We start from the raw sequence: 27,415 nt of genomic DNA, 5'->3' as shown, positions 1-27,415 counted from the left end.
CCATACTGAAGAGCTCAGTGACTTTCAACATGGCAACATCATACAGTAGGAAGCCACCTTTCCAACAAGTCAGTCTGTAAAATTTCTGTCCTGTTAGAGCTGCCCCGGTCAACTGTAACTACTGTTATTGTGAAGTGGAAATGTCTTGGAGCAACAATGGCTCAGCTCACAGAACAGGACCACCCAGTGCTGAAGTGTGTAGCATGTAAAAAAATCTTCTGTCCTCGATTGCAACACTCACTACCGAGTTCCAAACAGTTGGCATAGTGCAAACTGTAATGTTTGGTGGAGGAGGATTAATGGTCTGGAGCTGTTTTTCAACATTCGGGCTAGGCCCCTTAGTTCCAGTGAAGGGAAATCTGAATGCTACAGCATACAATGACATTCTAGACAATTCTGTGCTTCCAACTTTGTGGCAACAGTTTGGAAAGGCCCTTTCCTGTTTCAGCATGACAATCCCCCCTGTGCACAAAGCGAGGTACATACAGAAATGGTTGTCGAGATTGGTGTGGAAGAACTTGACTGGCCTACACAGAGCCCTGACTTCAACCCCATCAAACACCTTTGGGATGAATTGGAACACCGACTGCTAGCCAGGCCTAATCGCCCAACATCAGTGCCCAACCTCACTAATGCTCTTGTGGCTGAATGGAAGTCCCTGCAGCAATGTTGCAACATCTAGTGGAAAGCCTTCCCAGAAGAGTTGAGGTTGTTATAGCAGCAAAGAGAGGACCGACTCCATATTAATGACCATGATTTTGGAATGAGATGTTCGACGAGCAGGTGTCCACATACCTTTGGCCGTGTAGTGTATATCTTGATTAACGAGAGGGGCGGGCTCTGACTGATCTGACAAGTCATCCTCAGTGTCACGGCTGTTGTAGGAATGAGCGGACCAAAGTGCAGCGTGTGTGTCGTTCCACATTTTATTTATACTGTGAAATTATGCAATACATACATAAACTGAATGACAACAAACCGTGACACAGAGGTGAAGCACACTACTCAAAATGAATCTCCCAGAAACACAGGTGGGACAAACACCAACTTAAATATGACCTCCAATTAGAGACAACGATGACCAGCTGCCTCTAATTGGAGATAATCTCAAACAAAGCCCAACATAGAAATACAAAAACTAGAACAACCCAACATAGATATACAAAACTAGAACATAACAACAAAGAAAAACTAAACTAGAAAACCCCCCTGTCACGCCCTGATCTACTATACCATAGAAAATAACAACTTACTATGGTCAGGACGTGACACTCAGATGTGATTGGGCCATCTGTCATGTTAATGCTGGAGAAACGGTCTGTCTGTCTGTGAGCGCTTGTGTGCCTGTGTACATTTTATTAATATTTTGAGCTATTTTGCCCCAAGGCATGACAATATGAAAATATTCATAGGGATAGTTTATGTGTACACATCTGACATGAGAGACTATTTAGACAGAAGATTCAACTTCAATTGTTTAGTGAAACAATAAGTGGTTATCATATTATTTCTATGAGATCCAGTTGGATGTCAATCACTGGTCAATCACTAGTCCTTAGGTCAGCTTGATTGTCAACTTGATTTCATAAATATACATGTGCATGTGTGTGCGTGTGTGCGTGTGTGCGTGCCTGAGTGTTCAAATGGGTGAGTGCAGTGTAAGTGATACAGTATTGAAAATGTGTTCACACAGTGTGTTCTCAAACACTCCCCTACCAACCACAACTTGTGTGCCAGCTCTGATTACCAGTTTTGTATCTGACTGGGAAGTGACACACAAATAAGTAATTTGTAGTTGCTAAGTAACTGAAAAATAGGCATTGAGGATTTATGTTTCTAATAAAAATCTGAGCCAGAACAACAGTTCTACAAGTGCTTCACTCCAATCTGTCAATCTGGTCCATGTAGCATCACGCCTTCTTTGTGTCTTCCAGTAAACAGACAAAGTATGTCAGATTTTTGGACCAAATGTCGTTAAGATGTTTTGTTTGTATGCCCGCCTTCCCTTCCTCCCTCTCCACCCATCATGACAAGCGTCAAGTGTTAAATACGGTACAACCACTAGTCCGTGTCAGTTCAATATTTCATGAGAGGACCTGAGTGTGTGGTATTTCCTTATGAAGTGTGTTCTAAGCTGCTACCCACAGTATGTCTGTTTGTCAGTCTGACAATGTGTGTCTAGACTCCGACTCCTAGTGGGTTTGTTCCATAGATGTATTAGGTGTAGTAACTTTTCCTGTACCAGAGTCCTGTACCATCATCAAACATGACAACCTGAAACATGTAGAAGTCCACTAGACTGACTGGTAATAGTAAATCCAATATTGGATGATGTGTTGCTGGATTCAGAATATTCTGTGCTGTTTTGTTTTGAATGTCGCCGAGAAATTAACAAAGGAGTTCTGTTGAATGAAGCCAAAGTCTGTTTGTGGAAAGGTCAAACATTCACTCATCTGTATTCCTGATACACTCATCCTCTCCCTACTATTGTCACAGAAAGGTATTCACTTCTGCTATTTCTGTTATTGAAAATTAAAAAATGTATAAGACACACTGATAAAAGTGCCAGTCAGGAAATGGCGCTTCTTCCTCAAACCCCATGCAGGAAATGTGTTGTGGTGAAGATAAAGGGTTCAGGAAGTCACCACAGAGTAATATCATTTTTCAGGACCCTGGACGAGACAGAGTATTTTTTTTCTCCTTGGATAGACCCTTCGTATTGTGTGCTAGTGCTGAAGGGATATTCATCCCTATGCTGATAGTATCAAGTGTAATGCATTGATATTCATTTGGATGATTGGCAGCCTCAACAGAGTATTCGCCAGGTGTCTGTTCTGGATCACTGTTTTTTTAGCTAAAGTTGCATGCAGAAGGGCACGGGTCTACGTTTGCAATGGGAAAAGGTCATGCTCATTTGAATGAGTCAGAGGAGGATGGTGGGAGGAGTTATAGGATGAAGGGCTCATTGTAATGGCTTGAAGGGAATGAATGGAAACAAGTCAAACGCATGTTTTCCATGTGTTTGATGTGTTTGACTTCATTCCATTCATTCCCTTCCAGCCATTACAACGAGCCTGTCCTCCTATAACTCCTCCCACCAGCCTCCGCTGGAATGCGTATATATTGCCATCCATTAGATGCTTTTTTCTAAAGCAATATGTCATGAAACTACTCTGGACAGACTCCTTCCCATTAAGTCCATTCCAGCCATTACAACGAGCCTATCCTCATATAACTCCCCCCACCAGCCACCTCTGGATCGCTTGTATTGTGCTTGTTTCTGCAGAAATATGTAATCTCAGAACTGTTTGCAATCCCTTGTCTATTTCAGAATAAGCATACATTCTAATGTGTGTTCCCCTCTCCTCATTCATCATTCATTCTCAGACAGAGTTCAGTGTGTCAAATCGAAGGGCCTGTTGTCCAGACCTCTGGCAGTCTCTATGGGGGTGCCACAGAGTTCAATTCTCAGGCCGATTTTTTTCTCTGTATACATCAATGATGTCACTCTTGCTGCTGGTTATTCTCTGATCCACCTCTACGCAGACGACACCACTGTGTATACTTCTGGCCCTTCTTGGACACTGTGTTAACAAACCTCCAGACGAGCTTCAATGCCATACAACTCTCCTTCCGTGGCCTCCAACTGCTCTTAAATGCAAGTAAAACTAAATGCATGCTCTTCAACCGATCGCTGCCCACACCTGCCCGCCCGTCCAGCATCACTACTCTGGACGGTTCTGACTTAGAATATGTGGACAACTACAAATACCTAGGTGTCTGGCTAGACTGTAAACTCTCCTTCCAGACTCACATTAAGCATCTCCAATCCAAAATTACATTTAGAATCGGCTTCCTATTTCGCAACAAAGCCTCCTTCACTCACGCTGCCAAACATACCCTCGTAAAACTGACTATCCTGCCGATCCTTGACTTTGGCGATGTCATTTACAAAATAGCCTCCAACACTTCTCAGCAAATTGGATGCAGTCTATCACAGTGCCATCCGTTTTGTCACCAAAGACCCATATACTACCCACTACTGCGACCTGTATGCTCTCGTTGGCTGGCCCTCGCTTCATATTCGTCGCCAAACCCACTGGCTCCAGGTCGTCTATAAGTCTTTGTTAGGTAAAGCCTCACCTTATCTCAGCTCACTGGTCACCATAGCAGCACCCACCCCTAGCACGCGCTCCAGCAGGTATATTTCACTGGTCACCCAAAGCCAACTCCGCTTTTGGCCGCCTTTCCTTCCAGTTCTCTGCTGCCAATGACTGGAACGAATTGCAAAAATCACTGAAGCTGGAGACTCATATCTCCCTCACTTTAAGCATCAGCTGTCAGAGCAGCTTACAGATCATTGCATCTGTACACAGCCCTTCTGTAAATTGCCCACCTCATCCCCATATTGTTTTTTTTCTTATTTTTGCTCCTTTGCACCCCAGTATCTCTACTTGCACATTCATCTACCACACATCTATCACTCCAGTGTTAAATTGCTAAATTGTAATTATTTCACCACTATGGCCTATTTATTGCCTTACCTCCCTAATCTTACTTAATTTGCACATACTGTATATAGACTTTTTCTATTGTGTTATTGACTGTACGTTTGTTTATCCCATGTGTAACTCTGTGCTGTTTGTGTTGCACTGCTTTGTTTATCTTGGCCAAGTCGCAGTTGTAAATGATAACTTGTTCTCAACTGGCCTACCTGGTTAAATAAAGGTGAAATAAAATAAAAAATTAAGTCATCCTTGCCTATGTCTGCATAACAATACAGGTTTATAAACACACCTATTTGACTTTGACAAACAGACACGGGTAAAATGCCGGGGCCTCCTTGAACAAACACAAGCTGTGTCACTATTCAAATCATGACCTTGAATTACCTCAACACATCAGCGGTACAGTACTTACTGTCTCACCACAGCTTGTAAAACAACCGCAGAGCTAAGAGACCCTCAGCCTATAAAAAACATTATTCTACAATGTGTGTTCTCAAACAGAATGGACATGGAAGAATGAATAAGAATTTAATAGTAAGACTTGGAGTGATGCATCTCATAGAGCATTTCCCTACTTGAAAAATGGCAGCTAGAAAACATAACGACTTGTGTAATCACATACTCTGTATGCTTAGACGTATCACATCTCTCAGAAACCTCACAGAGGACATGACTTATCGATGTCCTAAAACCTATCAAGCAGAAAAGACGTTCATTTTGGGGATATATGTATAACAGCATTTTCCCGGTGTCGCCATGTCGACAGTGTGACTCCTTGGGGACCGGGGGGGAAGGTGAAGCGTGACACAGCAGTCATTGCTGTCATCAGTACTGATGTCAAGTGATGGAGAGGCTGATTAGTAAATCAATGCCCTCCCCTCTTCAGCCAATTATGGGTCATTTCTCCATCTGTCTGATGACATATAAAATCTGTCTATCCAATTAGGATTGACTTAAAGGTCTAAATGTGTGTCAGGTGATTTGTCAAAACAGATAGCATAAAGTGTCAATTCAATGGTCTACTGAAGCTTTGGGAGAGTCATTAGCATTGTGTTTTGGAATTGTTCCTCTAATTCTGTCATTTTTGCATAAAGTCAAATGTTTTAATTTAATCCATGGCTGGGTACAAAAGGGACATTACATTTTAAAAACAAAATACATTACTACCTCAAGGTTAAAGGTCATGATATTTTGATTCAACCAGTACAGACTGTGAGAGAAAATAATAAACAATTTGCTCAGAGAACTGCACTGCTTTGTGTAGAGTGGAGAGAGTATAGTGTTAACTCCACTGGGTTGATGCAGGTGAAAAACAAGACATTCATCTTCATACTGGCTGTTATTACTGTAATTAGTCAAGTGACAAATGATTACATCTGATTTTCTCTCTTTCTCTCTCTCTCTCTCTCTCTCTCTCTCTCTCTCTCTCTTTCGCTCTCTCTTTCTCTCACTCTATTTCCTTCCCTCTCGCTAACACAACTTTGTTTGTCAGGCAGGTAGTGGATCAAACTAGTCTTCGTTGTGTGACACATTGGGTAAGGACTGCGTCCCATATCCAAAGGGACCCTGATTATTACTGGCATCACCTGCACCTCCCACTATGACGTGGTACAATATGATGTCGGAAGGAGAGGAGGAGTGAGGGAAAGAGGGAGGATGGAGGTAGAAATTAGTTGTAGCAGTAGTTTTTCTGGAATGGTGAATAAATGTGTTTGATACAATTCCATTAACTCCATTTCAAACATTATTGTACGCCGTCCTCCCCTCAGCAGCCTCCACTGACACACACAGACACACACACTCAGCTGATGTATGCGGAGGGAAAAAACACATTTATTAAGTGTCATTTCTACTAGAGTTTATTAGCCACTTCCAGCGACATTCTTAAGCTACGATCTCTGATAGTGCATGTCAAAGGGAAGCGAATGAACCAACAAAAACAAAATAATAATAATAATACAAATAATAATATATACATATTTACAAGGTCTGTTGTTTTCTCTCTTATCCTGTATCCGGTTCATTTTGAACTGCTGTATGATATTTTGTCATTTCCTAGGCTTCTAGGCCTCTGCCCTAGTACTGTAGGCATCTATTTGTTCATGCTTTGTGTTGTAAGTTAACCTGAGGATATGTTTATGACTGTGTGAATGCTTTGTTAATGTCAGTATTGCTTTGTAACTTAAGCTTCATGCCTTGTATGTGAATCCATTCATTTTACAAAGTGATTTAATAGTCTTATTTAAATGCATAATAAATACTTGATTGTACATGGTTTTACTATAATATCAAATGGAGTCAGATAGTCATGTTTATTAAATGTAGATTGTTATATTATTTAGCAATACAATGGTTGCAGCACTGATGCGCGACAGATGCAACTTACTGACGGGGGAGGTCGAGAGCCCAGGTGATTGGAGTTATTAACTATGAATATGTACTTCCTGCATGCCTGGGGCATGATAGTTCTGACGCACCTCATCAACATTCAATTAACCCAGCAGCCCGCTCTTCATCCTGTTGGGTTTCCCTCCCCTCCAGCTCTCCTCCTCCTGTTAGAGGCATTACAGCCCTGAGCTGCTGCTGCAGTCACAGAGCAGACTTGGATCTCTGTTAATGAGATCCATCAGCACTACTTACAGGCTTCTCCTGAAGAGGTGGATGGAGCGACAGAACCAAACAGAGGTGTGTTGGAGTGCTACATAGAACAGGAAGGTCCCATCTGAGGAGGTCTCTTCTGAGCTGAGGGGGATATTTTTCTCTCTCCTCCTCTTCACCGCTCTTTCTTTCTCTCTACCCATCTGTCTTCCTATCTGTGGATCTGATTGGGTCACTCTCTCCTTCTTCATTCTTTCAGCTTGTCCCCTTGTACAGTACAGATAGACAGATATGAGGTCTGTGACCTCCAATGAGTAAAATGACTTGACTCTATTCACACGTTGTTCACTGTGAGAACATGTCAGGATGACACCTTCGGAGGTGTATTGTGAAATACGGTAAAGCACGATCCCAACTCTCTTCCTCCTCTCACTGTCTCTTCTCTTCTCACCTTTCCTCATAGGTCAATGTCACACACACACACACACACACACACACACACACACACACACACACACACACACACACACACACACACACACACACACACACTGTGTCCACCTTTATTAACTTGATCACAGGAGTGACTGTATTTAAGGACACATTGTGCTGTTATTTCCATCCTGTAATTAATCTGTTTAAGCTATAATGATCCAGTTATTTCCTTTTAATATACTGAAAACAAGACTGTTAACAATTCTGAAATTAGATCAGAGATCAACACTAGGTAGGTTGTTTGTGTGCAGGGGATGCTTTCAAGGTTTTTTACGAACATAAAGGACAGGTCGTTGTTCACTTACACTCTACTGTCCATTTCTAATGAATGAAGTAAGAACCTTCAAAATCACATTTGAGTAATCCAATACACACCTCTAGAAATATGTTTTCTGACTGTGCAGCACCATATTCAAACATAGGAGTGGACCCTAGACTTTGGATGACTCCTCACATCCACTGAAGATCCCTTCCCAGAGGGACCTGACCCTCTCTCAGCACTATACAGTAGGAGTTTATCTTTCCTCCATTGCCATTGACCTGTCCTTTCATATAAGAGATAGAGGGATAGAGAGAGACAGAGAGAGAGAGAGAGAAAGACAGAGAGAGAGAAATACAGAGAGAGAGAGAGAGAGATAGCTGACTGAAATTGTTAATACCAGTAATCACACCCAGGAAAGAAGGTTGTCTACTAAAATCAAGCAATTAAATGCCAGTCGCAATCTGCAATCTGTGTGATTTATATGAATATCCTCCGCTTCTTTCCCATTTATTGAATATGGACTCCTTAAGTGCAGTTATGACATTGGATCCCCATGAAATCATTTTAAATGAAATACCGACTTATCTGACATGTCTAATGATGTAAGTACTTAAGTTCAATCAAATCTGAAACAATACATTAACTTACAGAACCCCCAATACAAGAGATTGACATTAATTAAAGTGGATAAAACTGTTTTGTCTTTTACCTTCATACATTGCATACTAAATAGCCTAGCTGTCAGAAAATATGTTTTATTCACATCATTCCCTACATGATTCCCTGTAGACATTCTGACATTCCTGCCAGTGCCACGCCGGATAGGTTAGTGTGATCTATCTCTGGTGATGGTTTGGGAGAGGGCCTGTCGGCTCGGGGATCGTCTCTCATCGCTTTTTATCCATTGTACGGATGGTTTATTTTTTGATGTCATATTCAAACATTGATTTTCACCAGAGCTGAGAAAGGTGAGGCCACTAGAGAAGATAAAAGATCCTGAGGAAATGATGACCTGTTATTCTAACAAAGCACAAAGAACACATCAAACAGTTCATGGAACAATTCCATGTTACATTATGAATGGAATAGCGATCGTACATTAAACAAATTAGAGGACGTATAATATCATATGTTTTACCTGGATTGTAAAATAGCATACAATAGAATTGGATGATATAATTTATCATATATCTTGGAGGATGTATAGTACTATATGTATTTTCTCTGAGACCAGGTTGCTTGTTGGATCAAAATAACAAAGGAGAATTACAAGGGCAATTTACATTGCTGGTAAGGTGAACTAACGACAAAGTTTAGGATAATTCACGTGAAAGGATAAGAGAACTTAAAGGACGAAGGTTAGGTGAATTTACGTAGCAGGTTAGGTGAACTTGGGGAAGGTTTAGCTAAAATGCTACAGTTGTCCCCTACACTACTCAAACACACAACCTTTGGATTGATAGATGGTCGACCAACCTCACTACTTTTGTTTCTGTCTATATTATCTAGACCATTAGTAAGCATTATACGTCTTGGATGTGCTCAGAAATACACAAAGTGTATCAGTTTTCAGTCTCCTCAGGACTTTGAATGGCCCCACAAACCGCGGGCCCAGCTTCCGGTAGGGCAGGCAGAGGGGCAGGTTTCGGGTCGAGAGCCAGACCCGGTCCCCCAGTGCGAACACCGGGGCCTCACTGCAGTGGCGATCTGCGCAGGTTTTCTGGCACCTCACGGCCCGCTGAAGGTGTACATGAGCGGCGTCCCACGTCTCCTCAGCGCGCCTAAACCAGTCGTCCACTGCAGGAGCCTCAATCTGGCTCTGATGCCAAGACGCCAGAACCGGCTCCTACCCCAGTACACACTGGAAGGGGGAGAGGTTAGTGAAGGAGTGAGTTCTGGGCCATCTCTGCCCAGGGCATGAATGGCACCCACTCACCCGGCCGGTCCTGGCAATAGGACCGCAGAAACCTACCCATATCCTGGTTCACTCTCTCCACCTGCCCATTACTCTCGGGGTGAAAACCCAAGGTAAGGCTGACTGAGACCCCCAGACGTTCCATGAACACCCTCCAGACCCTTGACGTGAAGTGGGGACCTCGATCAGATACTATGTCCTCAGGCACATTTTTACATTTACATTTTAGTCATTTAGCAGACGCTCTTATCCAGAGCTACTTACAGTAGTGAATGCATACATTTCATACATTTTTTCTCCGTACTGGTCCCCCGTGGGAATCGAACCCACAACCCTGGCATTGCAAACACCATGCTCTACCAACTGAGCCACACGGGACCCCATAGAACCGGAAGACGTGTGTAAACAGGGCCTCCGCAGTCTGTAGGGCCGTAGGGAGACCGGGCAAAGGGAGGAGACAACAGGAGCTGGAAAACCGATCCACAACGACCAGGATCGTGGTGTTACCCTGTGAGGGAGGAAGATCCGTTAGGAAATCAACCGACAGGTGTGACCACAGCCGTTGAGGAACGGGTAAGGGTTGTAACTTCCCTCTGGGCAAGTGCCTAGGAGCCTTGCACTGGGCGCACACCAAGCAGGAGGAGAAATAAACCCTCACGTCCTTAGCCAAAGTACTTCCCACTAAGACAGCGCACTGTCCGACCGATGCCCGGATGACCAGAGGAGGGTGACGGGTGGGCCCAATAGATCAAACGGTGCGGACAGCAGACGGAACGTACAGACGCCCAGCTGGACATTGGAGGGGAGTAGGCTCTGTACGTAACGCCCGCTCTATGTCCGTGTTGATTATTTCAAAGACAACGCCTTCAGACAAACCTTTAGACTGTCTGGCTGGGCCCATAGGGGATGGAAAACTGTCACTTGTTTTTTGTGTGGAACCCTTTGAAGCACATTCTGGCATGTTTTAGTTTATTGGGACAGGATTGATTGACGGACAAACATAGCCTGCGGCAGTGCTTCCTGTCATAACAGAGTTGTGTGTATGAAGAGTTGACAGACTTGGTTTGGCTGGGAGAGACAGGAGATGTATTGAGACTGCTCTGCTCCAGGGATGACACAGAGGGTCTTCATAGTCCTGGATAGCCCGTGAAACTACGCCAGGCACCTGGGAATATCAAAAACCGAATAAATTTATAAATAATTAAGTGAATGAATAAATCCATGTGTAAATAGAGAGAGAAAGATGATGTGTTGAGCTGCTTTGCTTTCAGCGGCCGTCATGGAACTCCATCGCTCTGACATATACTCGTAGTCAGATTAGCCCGTGTCTCACCACGGATAAAGATGGATCAAAACTTTGACATCAGAACCTCCGATGGGCCCGCTCCGATCATAGCCACGCAACACAGACCAATTACACTAATCAATCCAGCATAACGCAGACAGGAAATCTTTCATCAAAACGTCACCTGGGACTCATTTCGGCAATGATGTGAACGTCAGAGCTTATTCACTGACAGCTACTTGTAATGCAAAGGATGTAAAAAAGGAATGTGGTTCTTCTAATGTATTTTTAAAGAGAAAAATATCTACAAACAAATTAGCGATGCTGGGTTAAGGTCCTGACGTTGCGTTGTCATGGGTTTCACTATTCATCTAGATATGGTATTTATGGAATACGAAAACAAAACAGTAAGGCAGCCTTGGAGTAAATAGAAAATAGAAAATATAAGCTACAGATCAGCTATACATATTTCAGCAAAGCTTGGTTATTCCAGAGTGGCTGGAGTATGTAGTCTAGTCACACACGTATCCTCCAGAGGCCTGTAAAAAGGAGCAGGTGGTCTGGAGCAGGTGGTCTGAGAGCCCAGCACACCTGCTATGGAGACTGAACACACTGTTTCCCCTGGCAGGGTTTTGCTGTTTCTACCACTACAGAAACACAACATTATGGTCTTGAGGAAAACACTCACATAACACTATCACAATATACAGTGTAGATAATGCATTATTTAGAATAATGGAACATAGGATTATGTTAGGATAATGGAACATAAGATTATGTTAGGATAATGGAACATATTATAGTTTTTTACAATCACTTTGGCACTAATTTCAGAACCTTGATGTCATTTTTCACAACTCTAGACACAAAACTCACAACCGATGGTCAAAATGCACAATTTTCAAAACTCTAACACTTTTTACAATTGCTTGGATACAATACACATAAAGCTAAGATCATTTGTTCATTGAAATAAAATCACCTGTTCAAAATGACACAACTTAACATCAAAGTATTACCATTTCAAAATGCAATTCACACATTACATCTGAGATGACTGTCTATTCATTTCATTACAATGATCTAACTATCAATTGATACAACTGCTCAAAATTATAAGTAACTGTTGCATTATTCTTAATTTATAATGTTTTATTTTTATGTTTTTATTTTTTATGTTTTATGGAAACTGACAAACAATATTCCATGTTTAGATCATGAAAGTTTCAGGATAACGAGATCCATTGACACCAATTACCGTGGAACATGAACCAATTGGACTACATTATCTATGGATGTAATATTTCATCATCATTCTTTATCAGAAACTGTTTCTATGGTCTCATGTACCACTTTTCCAGACCATGTTTTCAGATTTGATATTACTGTACACTTTATTAGGTACACCTATCTAGTACTGAGTAGGACCCCCTTTTGCCTCCACAACAGCCTGAATTATTCACGGTGTTGTACGTTAAGAGATGCCCTTCTGCACACCAGTGTTTTAAACGGCTGTTATTTGAGTATTTGTTGCCTTTCTGTTAACTTGAATAAGTCTGGACGTTCTCCTCCGACCTCTCTCATTAACAAGGTGTTCTTGCCCACAGAACAGCTGCTCACTGAATGTGTTTTGTTTATCGCACCATTCTCTGTAAACTCTAGAGACTGTAGTGATGAATAATCCCAGGAGGACAGCTGTTTCTGAGATGCTGGAATCATCATGTGTGGCATCAACAATCATACCACGGTCAAAGTTGCTTAGATTATGCATCTTGTCCGTTCTAATGTTTGGTCGAACAACAACTAAAGCTCTCTACTCAATATACTCTATATATTGAGTTGCAGGCAGCCACTTGAACCGCTGTTCGAAGAAGCAGAATATTTGCGTTAACATGCAGGTGTACCTAATAAAGCGAGTGTATGTATGCAGGCCCTTGTAATTGCTTTTCCAATACTGCCAACTTGTTACTGATGATTGATATCACATTGTGGTACGAGTATATAGTGAAATGAGTGGTATCCACCTACAACAACATAGCGATAACATGGAGCCGGCAGGTGATCCAGGTCACAATAGAGGTCAAGCAGTGGGAGGAGGAAGACGAGGAAGATGTGGTGGTCAAAGGAATGGCAGGGGACAAGCACTCCTTCTGAGAGGTGGTCGTGGGCCTCGTTTGAGACAGCGGCAGCACCAGCAAAAAGTGTCCAATGAAATCTGAGCAGTAGTTGTACACCATGTCGTAAATCATGGCATGACAATGACTGAGGCAGCTGCAATGATTCAACCAAACCTCAGAAGATCAACCGTGGCCTCAACCATCAGAACTTTCCACAATGAGAACCGGTAAGTCTTCAGCATGCACTAAACATTAGGCTACTCTCAATTGTCAAATGACTGTATACTGCATGCCAATGTGTACCACAGAGTAGGTGATGTGACTAAATGTGTTCTTACTGTAATTTTCCACGCAGAATTGAGACTTAGCCAAATAGGGGAGGCAGAGGCAAAATTCTGACTGACCAACAAGAGTGGACTGTGGTCAATTTGGTTCGGGCTAGAAATGATATTCACCTTACAGAAATTCAGCAGCAAATCTTGGACAATGACGACATGTTCAACAATGTGGAAGCCATAAGTTTGCCGACTATTGCACGCATGCTGAAAAGGCACCAGGTGTCTCTAAAACAGCTATACCGTGTCCCTTTTGAAAGAAATGCAGACAGAGTGAAGCAACTGAGGACTGAGTATGTTCAGGTATGTTCAGTTTCAAGATGCCTGTTGTGAAAAATTCCCCCAAAATTCTACATCATTGTAATCAGTAATTCTCTTTCTGAAATGTATTTTTAGAGGGTGATGGAGCTGGATGCTGACGAAAACCATCACAAATTCCTCTTTTTGGATGAGGCAGGCTTCAACCTGGCCAAGACAAGGAGAAGTCGGAATTTCATTGGCCAGCGTGCAACCATCCAAGTACCTGGACAACGTGGGGCCAACATCACCATGTGTGTGGCTATATCGGAAGATGGTGTGGTGGGACGCAGACCTCGTATTGGATCATATAATGCAGCTCTCCTTGTAACCTTCCTCAATGAGCTAAATCAGGTCTGTAGAGCTGATGGTGTGACCTATGTCATTGTGTGGGATAATGTCAGGTTCCACCATGCTCAAATAGTGCAAGCATGGTTTCAGGCCCATCCACAATTTACCACCCTGTACTTACCACCATACTCTCCTTTCCTAAAACCCGATTGAGGAATTTTTCTCCACATGGAGGTGGAAGGTATATGATAGGCGGCCTCACGAACAAGCCACCCTTCTCCAGGCTATGGATGACGCATGCAATGACATCACGGCAGACCAGTGTCAGGCCTGGATTCGCCATGCCCGAAGATTCTTCCCAAGATGTTTGGCTAATTAAAACATCAATTGTGATGTGGAAATATAGAAGTAAAGTAATCAATCCTTTGTTTTGCTTTTTACAGTAAGCCAGGTGAGGAACACTGCAGTTGACGTTTTACTGTTTTTTCTTTTTTTGTAGCTAATTATTTTTGCTTTGATTCAAAGAAACCTATGTTGTGATTTTATTGTATTTCATATTTTGTTCTATGATTCCGCTGTGTCTGTAGTATTCTCTCTACTAGTCATTTTACAGTGATGTATTTACATGTAGTAGCATAATGAAACATTTATCACATATTTTGTTCTACAATATTTAATGATTGTACGAACAACTACACAGTGAAACTAGCGGTATCTTGTGTGTGGGTGATCTAAATGAATGTTCCTATGGTATTTCATGATAAATGACTTATTTGAACCAATGATTCTGCAAGTGCAAGGCTTCTTTAAAGATATGAATGCACAATGCAATGTTTTGAACATTGGGCAGCCTGTGTTACAAGTGATGACCGTTTTGAGTTTTGTGTCTAGAGTGTTGAAAAATGACCACAAGGTTCTGAAATTAGTGCCAAAGTGATTGTAAAAAAGGGTATTATGTTAGGATAATGGAACATATTAGGCATAGCCTTGATGGGGTACAGTGTTCAGCCTTGGCAGTTTAACCGAATCTCTGTGATATCCACCCTACACACACCACCATCAGGCCAATTGTGTGTGTGTCAGATAAAACGGTCCCACATTGTATTGCTGGCAGAAAAGGAAATGACCATCTATAATTCTATGAATTTAAAGAATCTAACTTCCTCAACACACCATAAAATGACAATGTCAAATTGACTGCGCCAGGTGAACTTTAGTAATAATAGCGAAATATGGTTTGACCACGACTGAACCATTAGAGCACACGACGTATCGGACTCCTTTTTTATGGTTATGTGCATTAGTCATAACATCCATTGTGTGATATGTAATTGGCTGGTTATATAAAGTAACAGAAAGTACATCTGGTTGACGTCATTAAAGGTTAGCTGGGCCAAGACAGCAGTGTAACCCACAGGTTAACGCTACAACTCTCTTAATTAATTGAAAACCATGCATGAAAACACTATAGATGTCACACCCTGATCTGTTTCATCTGTCTTTGTGCTTGTCTCCACCCCCCTCCAGGTGTCGCCGATCTTCCCCATTATGCCCAGTGTACGTATGTATACCTGTGTTCTCTGTTTGTCTGTTGCTAGTAACGTTTTGTTTTGTCAAGCCTATCCGCGTTTTTCCCCGTGCTCCTGTCTGTCTCTAGTTCCTGTTTTCTAGCTTTCCCGGTTTTGACCATTCTGCCTGCCCTGACCACCCTGGATTACTGACCTCTGCCTGCCCTAACCCTGAGCCTGCCTGCCGTTCTGTACCTTTCGGACTCTGCACTGGACTACCGACCTTTGACCTGTCGTTTGTCTGCCCCCTGTTTTGTAATAAACTTTTGTTACTTCGAAACTGTCTGCCTCTGGGTCTTCTCCTGAGCCTTGATTGTAGAATTAATGTAAATATGGAAGGAGTATGATTATTAGAGAATTACTGCAACCGGGATTACCAGCTGAAGTTTAACATTTGAGGACATTCACAAAAATGTACCAAATTCTAAATGCAGTCAGGGTTTTTCTGAAATGTTTTACTTGAAAATAGAAAGCAGTCAATTATGGGGATTTTAGTTAATCTTTTAAATGTTGTGAGAAAATAACATGGCTCGTATGTTTCTCTTGGGTAGGGGGCAGTATTTTCACCTCCGGATGAAATCGTGCCCAAAGTAAACTGCCTGTTACTCAGGCCCAGAAGCTAGGATAAGCATACAATTGGTCGATTTGGGTAGAGAACACTCTGAACTTTCCAAAACTGTTAAAATAATGGCTGTGAGTATAACAGAACAGATATGGCAGGCAAAAACCTGAGAAAAACCCATCCAGGAAGTGGAATTATTTTAATGTGGCTGTTTTTCAACTCAATGCCTATAGAGAATCCAATGGGTTAGGAATCTGATTGCAGTTCCTATGACTTTCACTAGATGTCAACAGTCTTTAGACATAGTTTCAGGCTTTTATTTTGAGAAACAACGAGTAAAAAGCCAATTTGGTCAGAGGACAGAGGAAGTATGCAGACCTGATTTTGGTGCACTCCCGTGAGCGCGCCGTTTGTTATTTTTCCTTTCTATTGAAAATGGTATTGTCCGGTTGAAACATTATTGATTAAAAAGACAATAAACAACCTGAGGATTAATTATAAACAACCTTTGACATGTTTCGATGAACTTTACCGGTACTTTTAGTATGTATTCGTCTGCCTGTTTTGACCGCCTTGGAGCCATTGGATTACTGAACAAAATGCGCCAACAAAACTGAGTTTTTGGGACATAAAGAGGGACTTTATCGAACAAAACAAACATTTACTGGAGTCTTGTGAGTGCAACCATATGAAGATCATCAAAGGTAAGTGATTAATTCTATCACTATTTCTGACTTTAGTGACTCCTCTACTTGACTCCTCTACTTGGAATACTTTGTATGCTTTTTTACACGGGGCGCTGTCCTCAGATAATCGCATGGTATGCTTTCGCCATAAAGCCTTTTTGAAATCTGACACAGCGGCTGGATTAACAAGAAGTTAATCTTTGAGCCGATGAATAACACTTGTATATTTTCTGAATGCTTATTATGTGTATTTCTGTATTTTGAATTTGGCGCTCTGCAATTTCACCAGATGTTGGCCAGGTGGGACACTAGCGTCCCACATACCCTAAAGAGGTTTTAAGGACTTGTAAGTAAGCATTTCACGGTAAAGTCTACACCTGTTGTATTTGGAGCGTGTGACAAATAAAATGTGATTTGATTGCTTCGATCCATTCTTTGTGCTCAGACCTTTCTCATGCAGGCTGTTCGACACCCAGTTTGTGCACAGACACATTGTCACTCTCATTGAGTGATTTAGACCTGAGATCTCCAGAAAGACAGTCTAAAAAGGCCAACACAACCTTAGGAGATAAGGCCATCGACTTCGCAGCAGCAAAAGAGGTATAATGAATACTGATACTAGATGTTGATAATCCCATTTCTGTGTTTGCTCTTCATGGAGATTCCAACAGCAGAAACCAACCCTAAATTGTTAAACTTTTCTCTTGTCTTAATAGAGGGTCTGAGATGCCCTGACTAGTAGACCTGGTGGGTAAGACGTATTAGAAGAGTACCAGACAACCAAAACATTGGACCACAGAACCAGGAGAGATGATTGCCATCTTAGTCAGCCACATGAAAGAGATGCATTAGCCAATCTGACCACAAACAATGGACAAAACAATTAAACTATTCATTAATGTAATTTGGCATCATTATGAAACTGTAGAAAGATACAGTACCTTCATCAACAAAACTTTGGTTAAACATATTTGGCGTGTGTATGCTTTACTGTTTCTGAGCAGGAGGCTTCCCACTCATCAACAGAGAGAACCTTATGCTCTTGGAATTGTGACCTCTTTCCTTCGTTGAAAGGCTATGTAAGTGCTGGTAGAACATGCATGCGTTAATATTTAGATACTTGTTCTGTGGACTGAAAGGGGCATCAAAGTCATAGAATCAAGTCTAATAATAATAAACATTTGACTATCATGTTGGTCACCTTTTCCCACATCTAAGGAACACTTCTATGATCCTAACACTGGCAAATGATATCTAAATTATCGCCTGAAGACCGTATCAAGGAAGACTTCACTTTGACCCATCAATAAGAGTATTTCACCCCAGTCGGGGGGCCCAACCCATAAGAGGAAGACTGGCCTGGACCACCAGCTTGTTGTTGATGCTTGAAGGAGGCCATATCATTCCTTGTCCACTCTGCCAATGGAAAACAAATCTACCAGTAGATGGAGGTGTTCCAGTATTGCCAGGAACTAGTTTATAGTCCAGAAAGAGGCACAGATGTCCTCACGGTCATTCCCAGGCTTCTGGACATCTGAATTGGTGAGTGATGTAGTATGTCTTGGAATCAGAACTACAGGCTATTTGTCTGATTGAGAACATTATTTTGTGTTGGTCATGAAGGTGAGTTGATCCACTTTGCTTTAGGTGAATCAGGACTTTTTGCTGATGTTTGACGATGAAACATTCTCTAAGCTCCTTGAAATGTGCGGCACTGTATTGAAGCCTAAAGTCATCAAACTGGCAAAATCCCTGACTACGACCACCAATTTGCATTGCCTCCTGAAGTCCGCAGAAAAACTGCCAGAGAATGAAATTGAAACCATTAAGTGGATTCTCTTGTGGGTAGTGCAATGTTTCAAGCTCAGCGATGTTGTTTTATGTGATTTGGGGTGTTTGCCTTTTCTTTCCCTCAGACTGGGACAATGATATGTCCTCCCTGCTGCTTCGTCTCCTCCCACCACCAGCAGGAGGGAAGAGGACCAAGATCAGTGCCAGTGATGCTGTGGGCAGACTAGTACACTTTCTTAAGGTGAGATAATACAGTAATTGTTTTGTCATTTATTTTTGGGGGTTGTTTCTTCATTGTCTTACCATGTGGAGAGTGACTTAAAAATACCCTTTGTGTGTTGCGGTCAAGCTGCAGCATTAAAGACCATCGTAACGGGAGCCATGGTCGACAGCCATATCTCCTTGCCATTGGAAGAAGACAGGGCAAGATTGACAAATACTACATCGTGGTGGACAAGAGGCTTGTTCCCTGGCAGGCAACTAGTGGTTTGTGTGTGTTTGATGAATTGTTCAAAGCACACTTTGTCTTTAACCTGACGTATGATGACGCTCTTATCAACTTCTACTAATTTGTGCAGACAACCATCTACAACATTGCTGTAGAGCTGAGGACAACTTCTTAACTAGATAAATATATGTTACGGTGCTTTTGTTGTCAAGCGTTGCACAGAAACAGCCAGTCATTGATATCTCATTTGAGCATAGCTTCTATCCCTCCAACAAGTTTAGATTGGTCTGGGCTCAAGATGGTTGTAGACAGCAGTTTTCAACATACTCAGGTTTCAGAAATGTTTTATTTATTTATTTAACCTTTATTTAGGCAAGTCGGTTAAGAACAAATTCTTATTTACAATGACTCAAAGTGACCGTTTTGAGAAGAATGTACAGTCTTGCTAAAGATATATGTGCCTCCATCATTGCCAAGTTGCAAGCTAGTGGTGTTGCAAATTGTGTTGTGTCAACAGTAGTGTGTGATTTAGAAGAGCTTACTACTGGGCTGCACTCCCAAATTAAACAAGATGTTCAGTCTGTTGTGCCTATGGATAACCCCTCTACAGTGAGGGAAAAAAGTATTTGATCACCTGCTGATTTTGTACGTTTGCCCACTGACAAAGAAATGATCAGTCTATAATTTTAATGGTAGGTTTATTTGAACAGTGAGAAACAGAATAACAACAAGAAAATCTAGAAAAACGCATGTCAAAAATGTTATAAATTGATTTGCATTTTAATGAGGGAAATAAGTATTTGACTCCCTCTAAATCAGAAAGATTTCTGGCTCCCAGGTGTCTTTATACAGGTAACGAGCTGAGATTAGGAGCACACTCTTAACCTGTTATGGCTAGGGGGCAGTATTTTCACGGCTGGATAAAAAACGTACCCGATTTAATCTGGTTACTACTCCTGCCCAGTAACTAGAATATGCATATAATTATTGGCTTTGGATAGAAAACACTCCAAAGTTTCGAAAACTGTTTGAATGGTGTCTGTGAGTATAACAGAACTCATATGGCAGGCAAAAACCTGAGAAGATTTCATGCAGGAAGTGGCCTGTCTGACAAGGTGTTGTTCTTCTTGTCTCTGTTTATTGAAGAGTGAGGATCTTAGCTATAACGTGACACTTCCTACGGCTGCCATAGGGTCTCAGAAGGCGGAAAAATACTGAATCGTGGCTTTGCAGGCTCTGGCTGAAACAAAGTAGCGCGTTTGGGTAGTGGCTGGTTACAGTACTGTGAGACTCAGGCTCGTGCCCGCGTCGACCGAAAGCTTTGTTTTCTTTCCTCTGTTTAGCTAAATGGACATTCCCGGTCGGAATATTATCGCTTTTTTTACGAGAAAAATGGCATAAAAATGGATTTTAAACAGCGGTTGACATGCTTCGAAGTACGGTAATGGAATATTTAGATTTTTTTTGTCACGAATTGCGCCATGCGCGCGACCCTGATTTACCATTTCGGATAGTGTCTGGGACGCACGAACAAAACGCCGCTATTCGGATATAACGATGGATTATTTTGGACCAAACCAACATTTGTTATTGAAGTAGCAGTCCTGGGAGTGCATTCTGACGAAGACAACAAAAGGTAATCAAACTTTTATAATAGTAAATCTGATATTGGTGAGTGCTAAACTTGCCTGGTGTCTAAATAGCTAGTTAGTGATGGCTGGGCTATGTACTTAGAATATTGCAAAATGTGCTTTCACCAAAAAGCTATTTTAAAATCGGACATATCGAGTGCATAGAGGAGGTCTGTATCTATAATTCTTAAAATAATTGTTATGCTTTTTGTGAACGTTTATCGTGAGTAATTTAGTAAAATGTTAGCGAATTCCCCGGAAGTTTGCTAGTTCTGAACGTCACATGCTAATGTAAAAAGCTGTTTTTTGATATAAATATGAACTTGATTGAACAAAACATGCATGTATTGTATAACATAATGTCCTAGGGTTGTCATCTGATGAAGATCATCAAAGGTTAGTGCTGCATTTAGCTGTCTTCTGGGTTTTTGTGACATTATATGCTAGCTTGAAAAATGGGTGTCTGATTATTTCTGGCTTGGTACTCTGCTGACATAATCTAATGTTTTGCTTTCGTTGTAAAGCCTTTTTGAAATCGGACAGTGTGGTTAGATTAACGAGAGTCTTGTCTTTAAATAGCTGTAAAATAGTCATATGTTTGAGAAATTGAAGTTTTTTGATTTTTAAGGTTTTGAAAATCGCGCCACAGGAGTATGGACCGATGAAGGCATTTTCCCTGAGTGATTTTACTGGTGGTGATGAGTTGGCAGCTTCACTTCAGGTCACTATGCAGAAAGCCATTTAAGATGGGTGGCTCGGAGTAAGGAGAGGGACTTTTATTTATTTTTATTTAACCTTATTTAACTAGGCAAGTCAGTTAAGAACAAATTCTTATTTACAACGACGGCCTACACCGGCCAAACCCGGATGACGCTGGGCCAATTGTGCGCTGCCCTATGGGACTCCCAATCACAGCCGGTTGTGATACAGCCTGGAATCGAACCAGGGTGTCTGTAGTGACACCTCTAGCACTAAGATGCAGTGCCTTAGACCGCTGTGCTAATCAGGAGCCCAATTTACAGTAAGATGGAGCATGAAATGCCAGTCTTTTGTAAAATAACTAAGATCATCGTGGTTGACTATTGTTTACCTGGATAAGTTGCATACTGATTATTTCAGTAAACATTACCATGCATTCACTGTGTTTGATGTTGTCAAAGTTGATGATCTGAAATGGCTATAAGCCTTTTGTCCTTCAAAGTGCTTATGGTGCTGATGACAGCCTTTATGATGTTCCTTTGTTTGACATGATTAAGTAATAGTCGGATAATTGGAAAACTGCATATCTAGTCTTAGGAGAACTTCCACTTGTTTTAAATAGAAACTCTGCAAATACTCTTGTTCTCATATAGTACATGTACTGAGCGGTCCAGAGAGGGGAGAAGTCAGGCGTCTCTATCACATGTCCCTGTTGCTATGCAGAATATCAGCAGGGAGTATGGCAAAGGAGGTCAGAAGGAAACATTGTTTCCATATGTGAACTGTGTGTCTTTATTGCAAACCATGTGAAGGGATGGCATGGGTAATGGGGAACCAATCACTTGTCTCCACAGTGTCTGTGCGTTAGTCACCTCCTCCTAGGGGGAGATTGTTCTCTCCCCTAGTTCAAGGTGGAAACTAAGTAACAACAAATGTCCTAAGTTCTTAGTACTGAACAAAACAAGTTATTTGTATTTGGGGACCAAGGTCTGGCACGGGATGTGTGGGGTTAGTGTTTGGAACTATTGCACGTCATATCTGAAGTTGCACCTATCCTGCCCTCTCCTGAGATAGGATATAACCCAGAAGCTAACTCCACTCAGGGGTCTCTCACTCCACCACCTGCGGGGGTGGGGAGACCAGCCTCCTTGTTATAACAAGTCTTTTAATAAAAGTAATACCTTGAATGATTATTAATTTTGCCTCTCCTCATTATTGATTAAAGGTAGAATTTCCAACCCGGTTGTTATGCACTGATTTCATTCTGATGCACCGGTGATGCACTGATTTCATTCTGATGTGTCCGTGTTGCACTGATTTCATTCTGATGCACCGGTGATGCACTGATTTCATTCTGATGTGTCGGTGTTGCACTGATTTAATTCTGATGCACCGGTGATGCACTGATTTCATTCTGATGTGTCGGTGTTGCACTGATTTAATTCTGATGCACCGGTGATGCACTCATTTCATTCTGATGTGTCGGTGTTGCACTGATTTCATTCTGATGCACCGGTGATGCACTAATTTCATTCTGATGTGTCCGTGTTGCACTGATTTCATTCTGATGCACCGGTGATGCACTGATTTCATTCTGATGTATCGGTGTTGCACTGATTTAATTCTGATGCACCGGTGATGCACTGATTTCATTCTGATGTGTCGGTGTTGCACTGATTTAATTCTGATGCACCGGTGATGCACTAATTTCATTCTGATGTGTCCGTGTTGCACTGATTTCATTCTGATGCACCGGTGATGCACTGATTTCATTCTGATGTATCGGTGTTGCACTGATTTAATTCTGATGCACCGGTGATGCACTGATTTCACTTTGGCCTAAAGAAAAGAAACAAAGCAGTCACTACTCTTGTAAGGAATCCTTTATTGCTCCTGTTTAACTCACCTACAACTTGCAGCGTTGATTTGAGTGGGAATGAACCAGACAAAATGGTTATTTCCTAGTGTGAATATTTCTCACTTCCTGGTGTCAATTCAGCTACATGATGCATTCTCTAGAGTTGATCCTCACCACTGGAACATGTTGCTGCTTTATGCTGAGGGTGTTGAAAAAACACTCCCATGGGTCATTTGAACGACATCTGAAGTGTTATATTTTAATACCCCAAGTGTTTCAATATGAACACTACCATAGGTGTTACATTAACACTGAGTGGCCCTATATAAACACTGGATGAGTGTTAAAAAAACACTGCTATGGGTCATTTGAACAACACCTGAAGTGTTATATCTTAACACTCAGTGTTTCAATAACACTACACAACGTGTTCAATTAACACAGTGGACATATATAAACACTGGACGGGTGTTTAAAATTAACACGCCTGGTGTTAAATTAACACCTTCAAATTTGCTGTGTACATAGGCCTACTTCAATGTAAAAGACCAGCTGTTAAATTCGATTGCATACCTGTATTATAAACTGCACTGCCTATGATATTGCAAAACTTGAAATACATATAACCTCTATTTAGTAGGCTACTAGGTCCAATTAAATGCGAGATGTGCATGGTCATTAGCTGTATGGCTACTTCGGGAATATGAACTCATGGCCATAAGTTGAGGAATTTATTTTGCAATGGTTATGATATATGTATTATGTTTATAAATGAAATATTGTCTACTTAAGAAATGCTACATTACAGTATTCAGACGTAGTCTATAAACGTTCATGGAACAGGTGAACTGTCCGTTAAACTGGTTTCGGATCGCAGAGAGCAAAATACTTAAAATAGCTTAACTATTTACTAGGCTACAGTGAAGTGGGTCCAGTTAAATGAGAGATGGGATGAATGGTAGTCTATCCTAATTTGTTGTAGGTCTATAGGCTATTTCCAGAGTATGAAACCATCTCAGTCAGAAAAGGTGAGGAATTTATTCTGCAATGATCATGAAAATGAAATCAATAACAGCAAATAGATGTCATTATTCCTGCATAAGGCTGTTACTAGTCTACTTTTGCTTTCTTGCAATGCAAGACTTCAACCACTAGAAACAGTGCGTACACATGGTCTACAGTTTGAGGGAGGGTAAGCACATTCTCACATCAAGTTCAGTTTTTTTAACTGCCAATTAATGCATTAAAACTGGTGCACAATTGTTTTGGGGAATATTTTGTGCATATGCAACGTTTTAAATGAGGCCCCTGGCCCTCTCACCTGCTACCTGTCACCAGAGATACTGTATATAATGACGAGATGGTCTCCACCATAACAATGGGAGTCATTGTCCCAAAGGCGGTAAGGCAGGCGTCTGCTTATCGGTCTGCTTATACGTAGCTATATTACCACGTGGACAGATTTTGACTGGAGTGGATCCTCTAGCCTCGCTTCTCCATTTCTACTGTCACCCCTGAAGACACAAGTCACAGAGCACAGCTGGGAAACCATACCAAACACTAAACACTGTGCTCACAAGCTGCAGACGTGCTTTGGTTAATGGCCAAACAAATCTCCTTAAATCCCCCCAGATAAGTTCTTAAGGTACCCTAATTTCCCATTTCATTTGAAATGTATAAAATGTTTGATAATAATCGGCACAGGTCACAGAGAGGTCTGCCAAGGTACAGAGTAGAACAGACTGCAGAATGATAATTCAGTGATGAACTTAGGGGGAACGAACTAATGCTGTAGCAAGCCGGGAGAATACGATATTTGATGGTAATAGCGTGTCATATTTAATTATTTTGTGTTAAACCATCCCCAAATCATAGCCCTAACCTTAACCACTAGGAATATTCATATATAAACTTAACACTTTGAGTTATTTCTGTTTTAACCCTGTAAACACGCAGAATTAACCGTGTAACCATTCAGAATTAATGCATCAAAAATAGACTCATCCAAAATGTGTCAAAAAGCTATGAGATCTTGTTTGGAATGACTAGCTCTAATCATATCCATGTTCGACTGTTCCTGAGCCTTCCATGCTGAGACCAGTGGCAAAATATGGAGCTGAGGTTCTGAGGAAAAAAACGTTATTTTGATGGCAGGCTGGGTGTGTGTGATAGATACACCTTAGGTGGAACCTGAGGTTGTTTGGATAATGTACTCATCGAGTTAGACTCTGACATCACAGAGTGACTATTTCATCTATATTTTTCCCCTGAGTGTGTGTGTGTGTGTGTGTGTGTGTGTGTGTGTGTGTGTGTGTGTGTGTGTGTGTGTGTGTGTGTGTGTGTGTGTGTGTGTGTGTGTGTGTGTGTGTGTGTGCGTGTGTGCGTGTCATGGCGGATTATGGATCAACTCAATCAGAACTACTCTCTGTAAAAGCTTTCTCACTGCTCCCTGGTACCTGACTCATTACACATAGCTTCCTGCACTTTAAGGACATGTTGGATGGAACTATGTAACACACACACAATCCGACGCATGCACACAAACACACAAACACACTAGGAGGTATAAAAGCTTTTCTTATAGACATAGCCTGAAAGCCTGCACTTTGTGTGTTTGGGTTAAATTGTGGTATGTCTGGCATGTTTTGAACGTCTAGCAATTACAGTGCTAATAATTACTGTACCATTCAAATCTATTTTTGGTGAGTTGAATAGGGTAAGGACCTGGAAAGCAGTCCTCTACATGCTACCTACAGTGCATAACCTTTTCACACCAGGCATGTGCGTGACGTCTGATGAAATCATTGCACACTCGATAGAGCAGCAGAAGACGGCAGGTAGCATAGCGGTTAGGAGTGTTGTGCGAGTAATCGAAACGTCACTGGTTTGAAACCCTGAGCTAACTAGGTGAAAAATCTGTCGATGTGCCCTTGAGCAGGGCACTTTGCCCTAATTGTTTCTGTAAGTTGGTCTGGATAAGAGCATCTGCTAAATGCGTTTGTATTGCGATAATTTTTTAATACATGATGCTGGCCTGGTTTAGATCTTATCTGTCGGAAAGATATCAGTTTGTCTCTGTGAATGGTTTGTCCTCTGACAAATCAATTGTAAATTTCGGTGTTCCTCAAGGTTCCGTTTTAGGACCACTATTGTTTTCACTATATATTTTACCTCTTGGGGATGTCATTCGAAAACATAATGTTAAATTTCACTGCTATGCGGACGACACACAGCTGTACATTTCAATGAAACATGGTGAAGCCCCAAAATTGCCCTCGCTAGAAGCCTGTGTTTCAGACATAAAGAAGTGGATGGCTGCAAACGTTCTACTTTTAAACTCGGACAAAACAGAGATGCTTGTTCTAGGTCCCAAGAAACAAAGAGATCTTCTGTTGAATCTGACAATTAATCTGGATGGTTGTACAGTCGTCTCAAATAAAACTGTGAAGGACCTCGGCGTTACTCTGGACCCTGATCTCTCTTTTGAAGAACATATCAAGACTGTTTCAAGGACAGCTTTTTTCCATCTACGTAACATTGCAAAAATCAGAAACTTTCTGTCCAAAAATGACGCAGAAAAATTAATCCATGCTTTTGTTACTTCTAGGCTGGACTACTGCAATGCTCTACTTTCCGGCTACCCGGATAAAGCACTAAATAAACTTCAGTTAGTGCTAAATACGGCTGCTAGAATCCTGACTAGAACCCAAAAATGTGATCATATTACTCCAGTGCTAGCCTCCCTACACTGGCTTCCTGTTAAGGCAAGGGCTGATTTCAAGGTTTTACTGCTAACCTACAAAGCATTACATGGGCTTGCTCCTACCTATCTTTCCGATTTGGTCCTGCCGTACATACCTACACGTACGCTATGGTCACAAGACGCAGGCCTCCTAATTGTCCCTAGAATTTCTAAGCAAACGGCTGGAGGTAGGGCTTTCTCCTATAGAGCTCCATTTTTATGGAATGGTCTGCCTACCAATGTGAGAGACGCAGACTCAGTCTCAACCTTTAAGTCTTTACTGAAGACTTGTCTCTTCAGTAGGTCCTATGATTAAGTATAGTCTGG

At 41.6% G+C, this 27,415-nt stretch overlaps 1 pseudogene; it reads left to right on the top strand.

The window, feature by feature from the left end:
• Nucleotides 1–9,613: 9,613 nt before the first annotated feature.
• LOC145864092 (uncharacterized) lies at nt 9,614–19,333 on the top strand (annotated as a pseudogene).
• The last annotated feature ends 8,082 nt before the right edge of the window (nt 19,334–27,415 follow it).

This window comes from Salmo salar, chromosome 25 (assembly GCF_965601325.2).
Source record: "Salmo salar chromosome 25, fSalSal1, whole genome shotgun sequence".
In the NCBI taxonomy this organism is placed as follows: Eukaryota; Metazoa; Chordata; class Actinopteri; order Salmoniformes; family Salmonidae; genus Salmo; species Salmo salar.
This window is presented reverse-complemented; position numbering and strand designations above follow the sequence as displayed.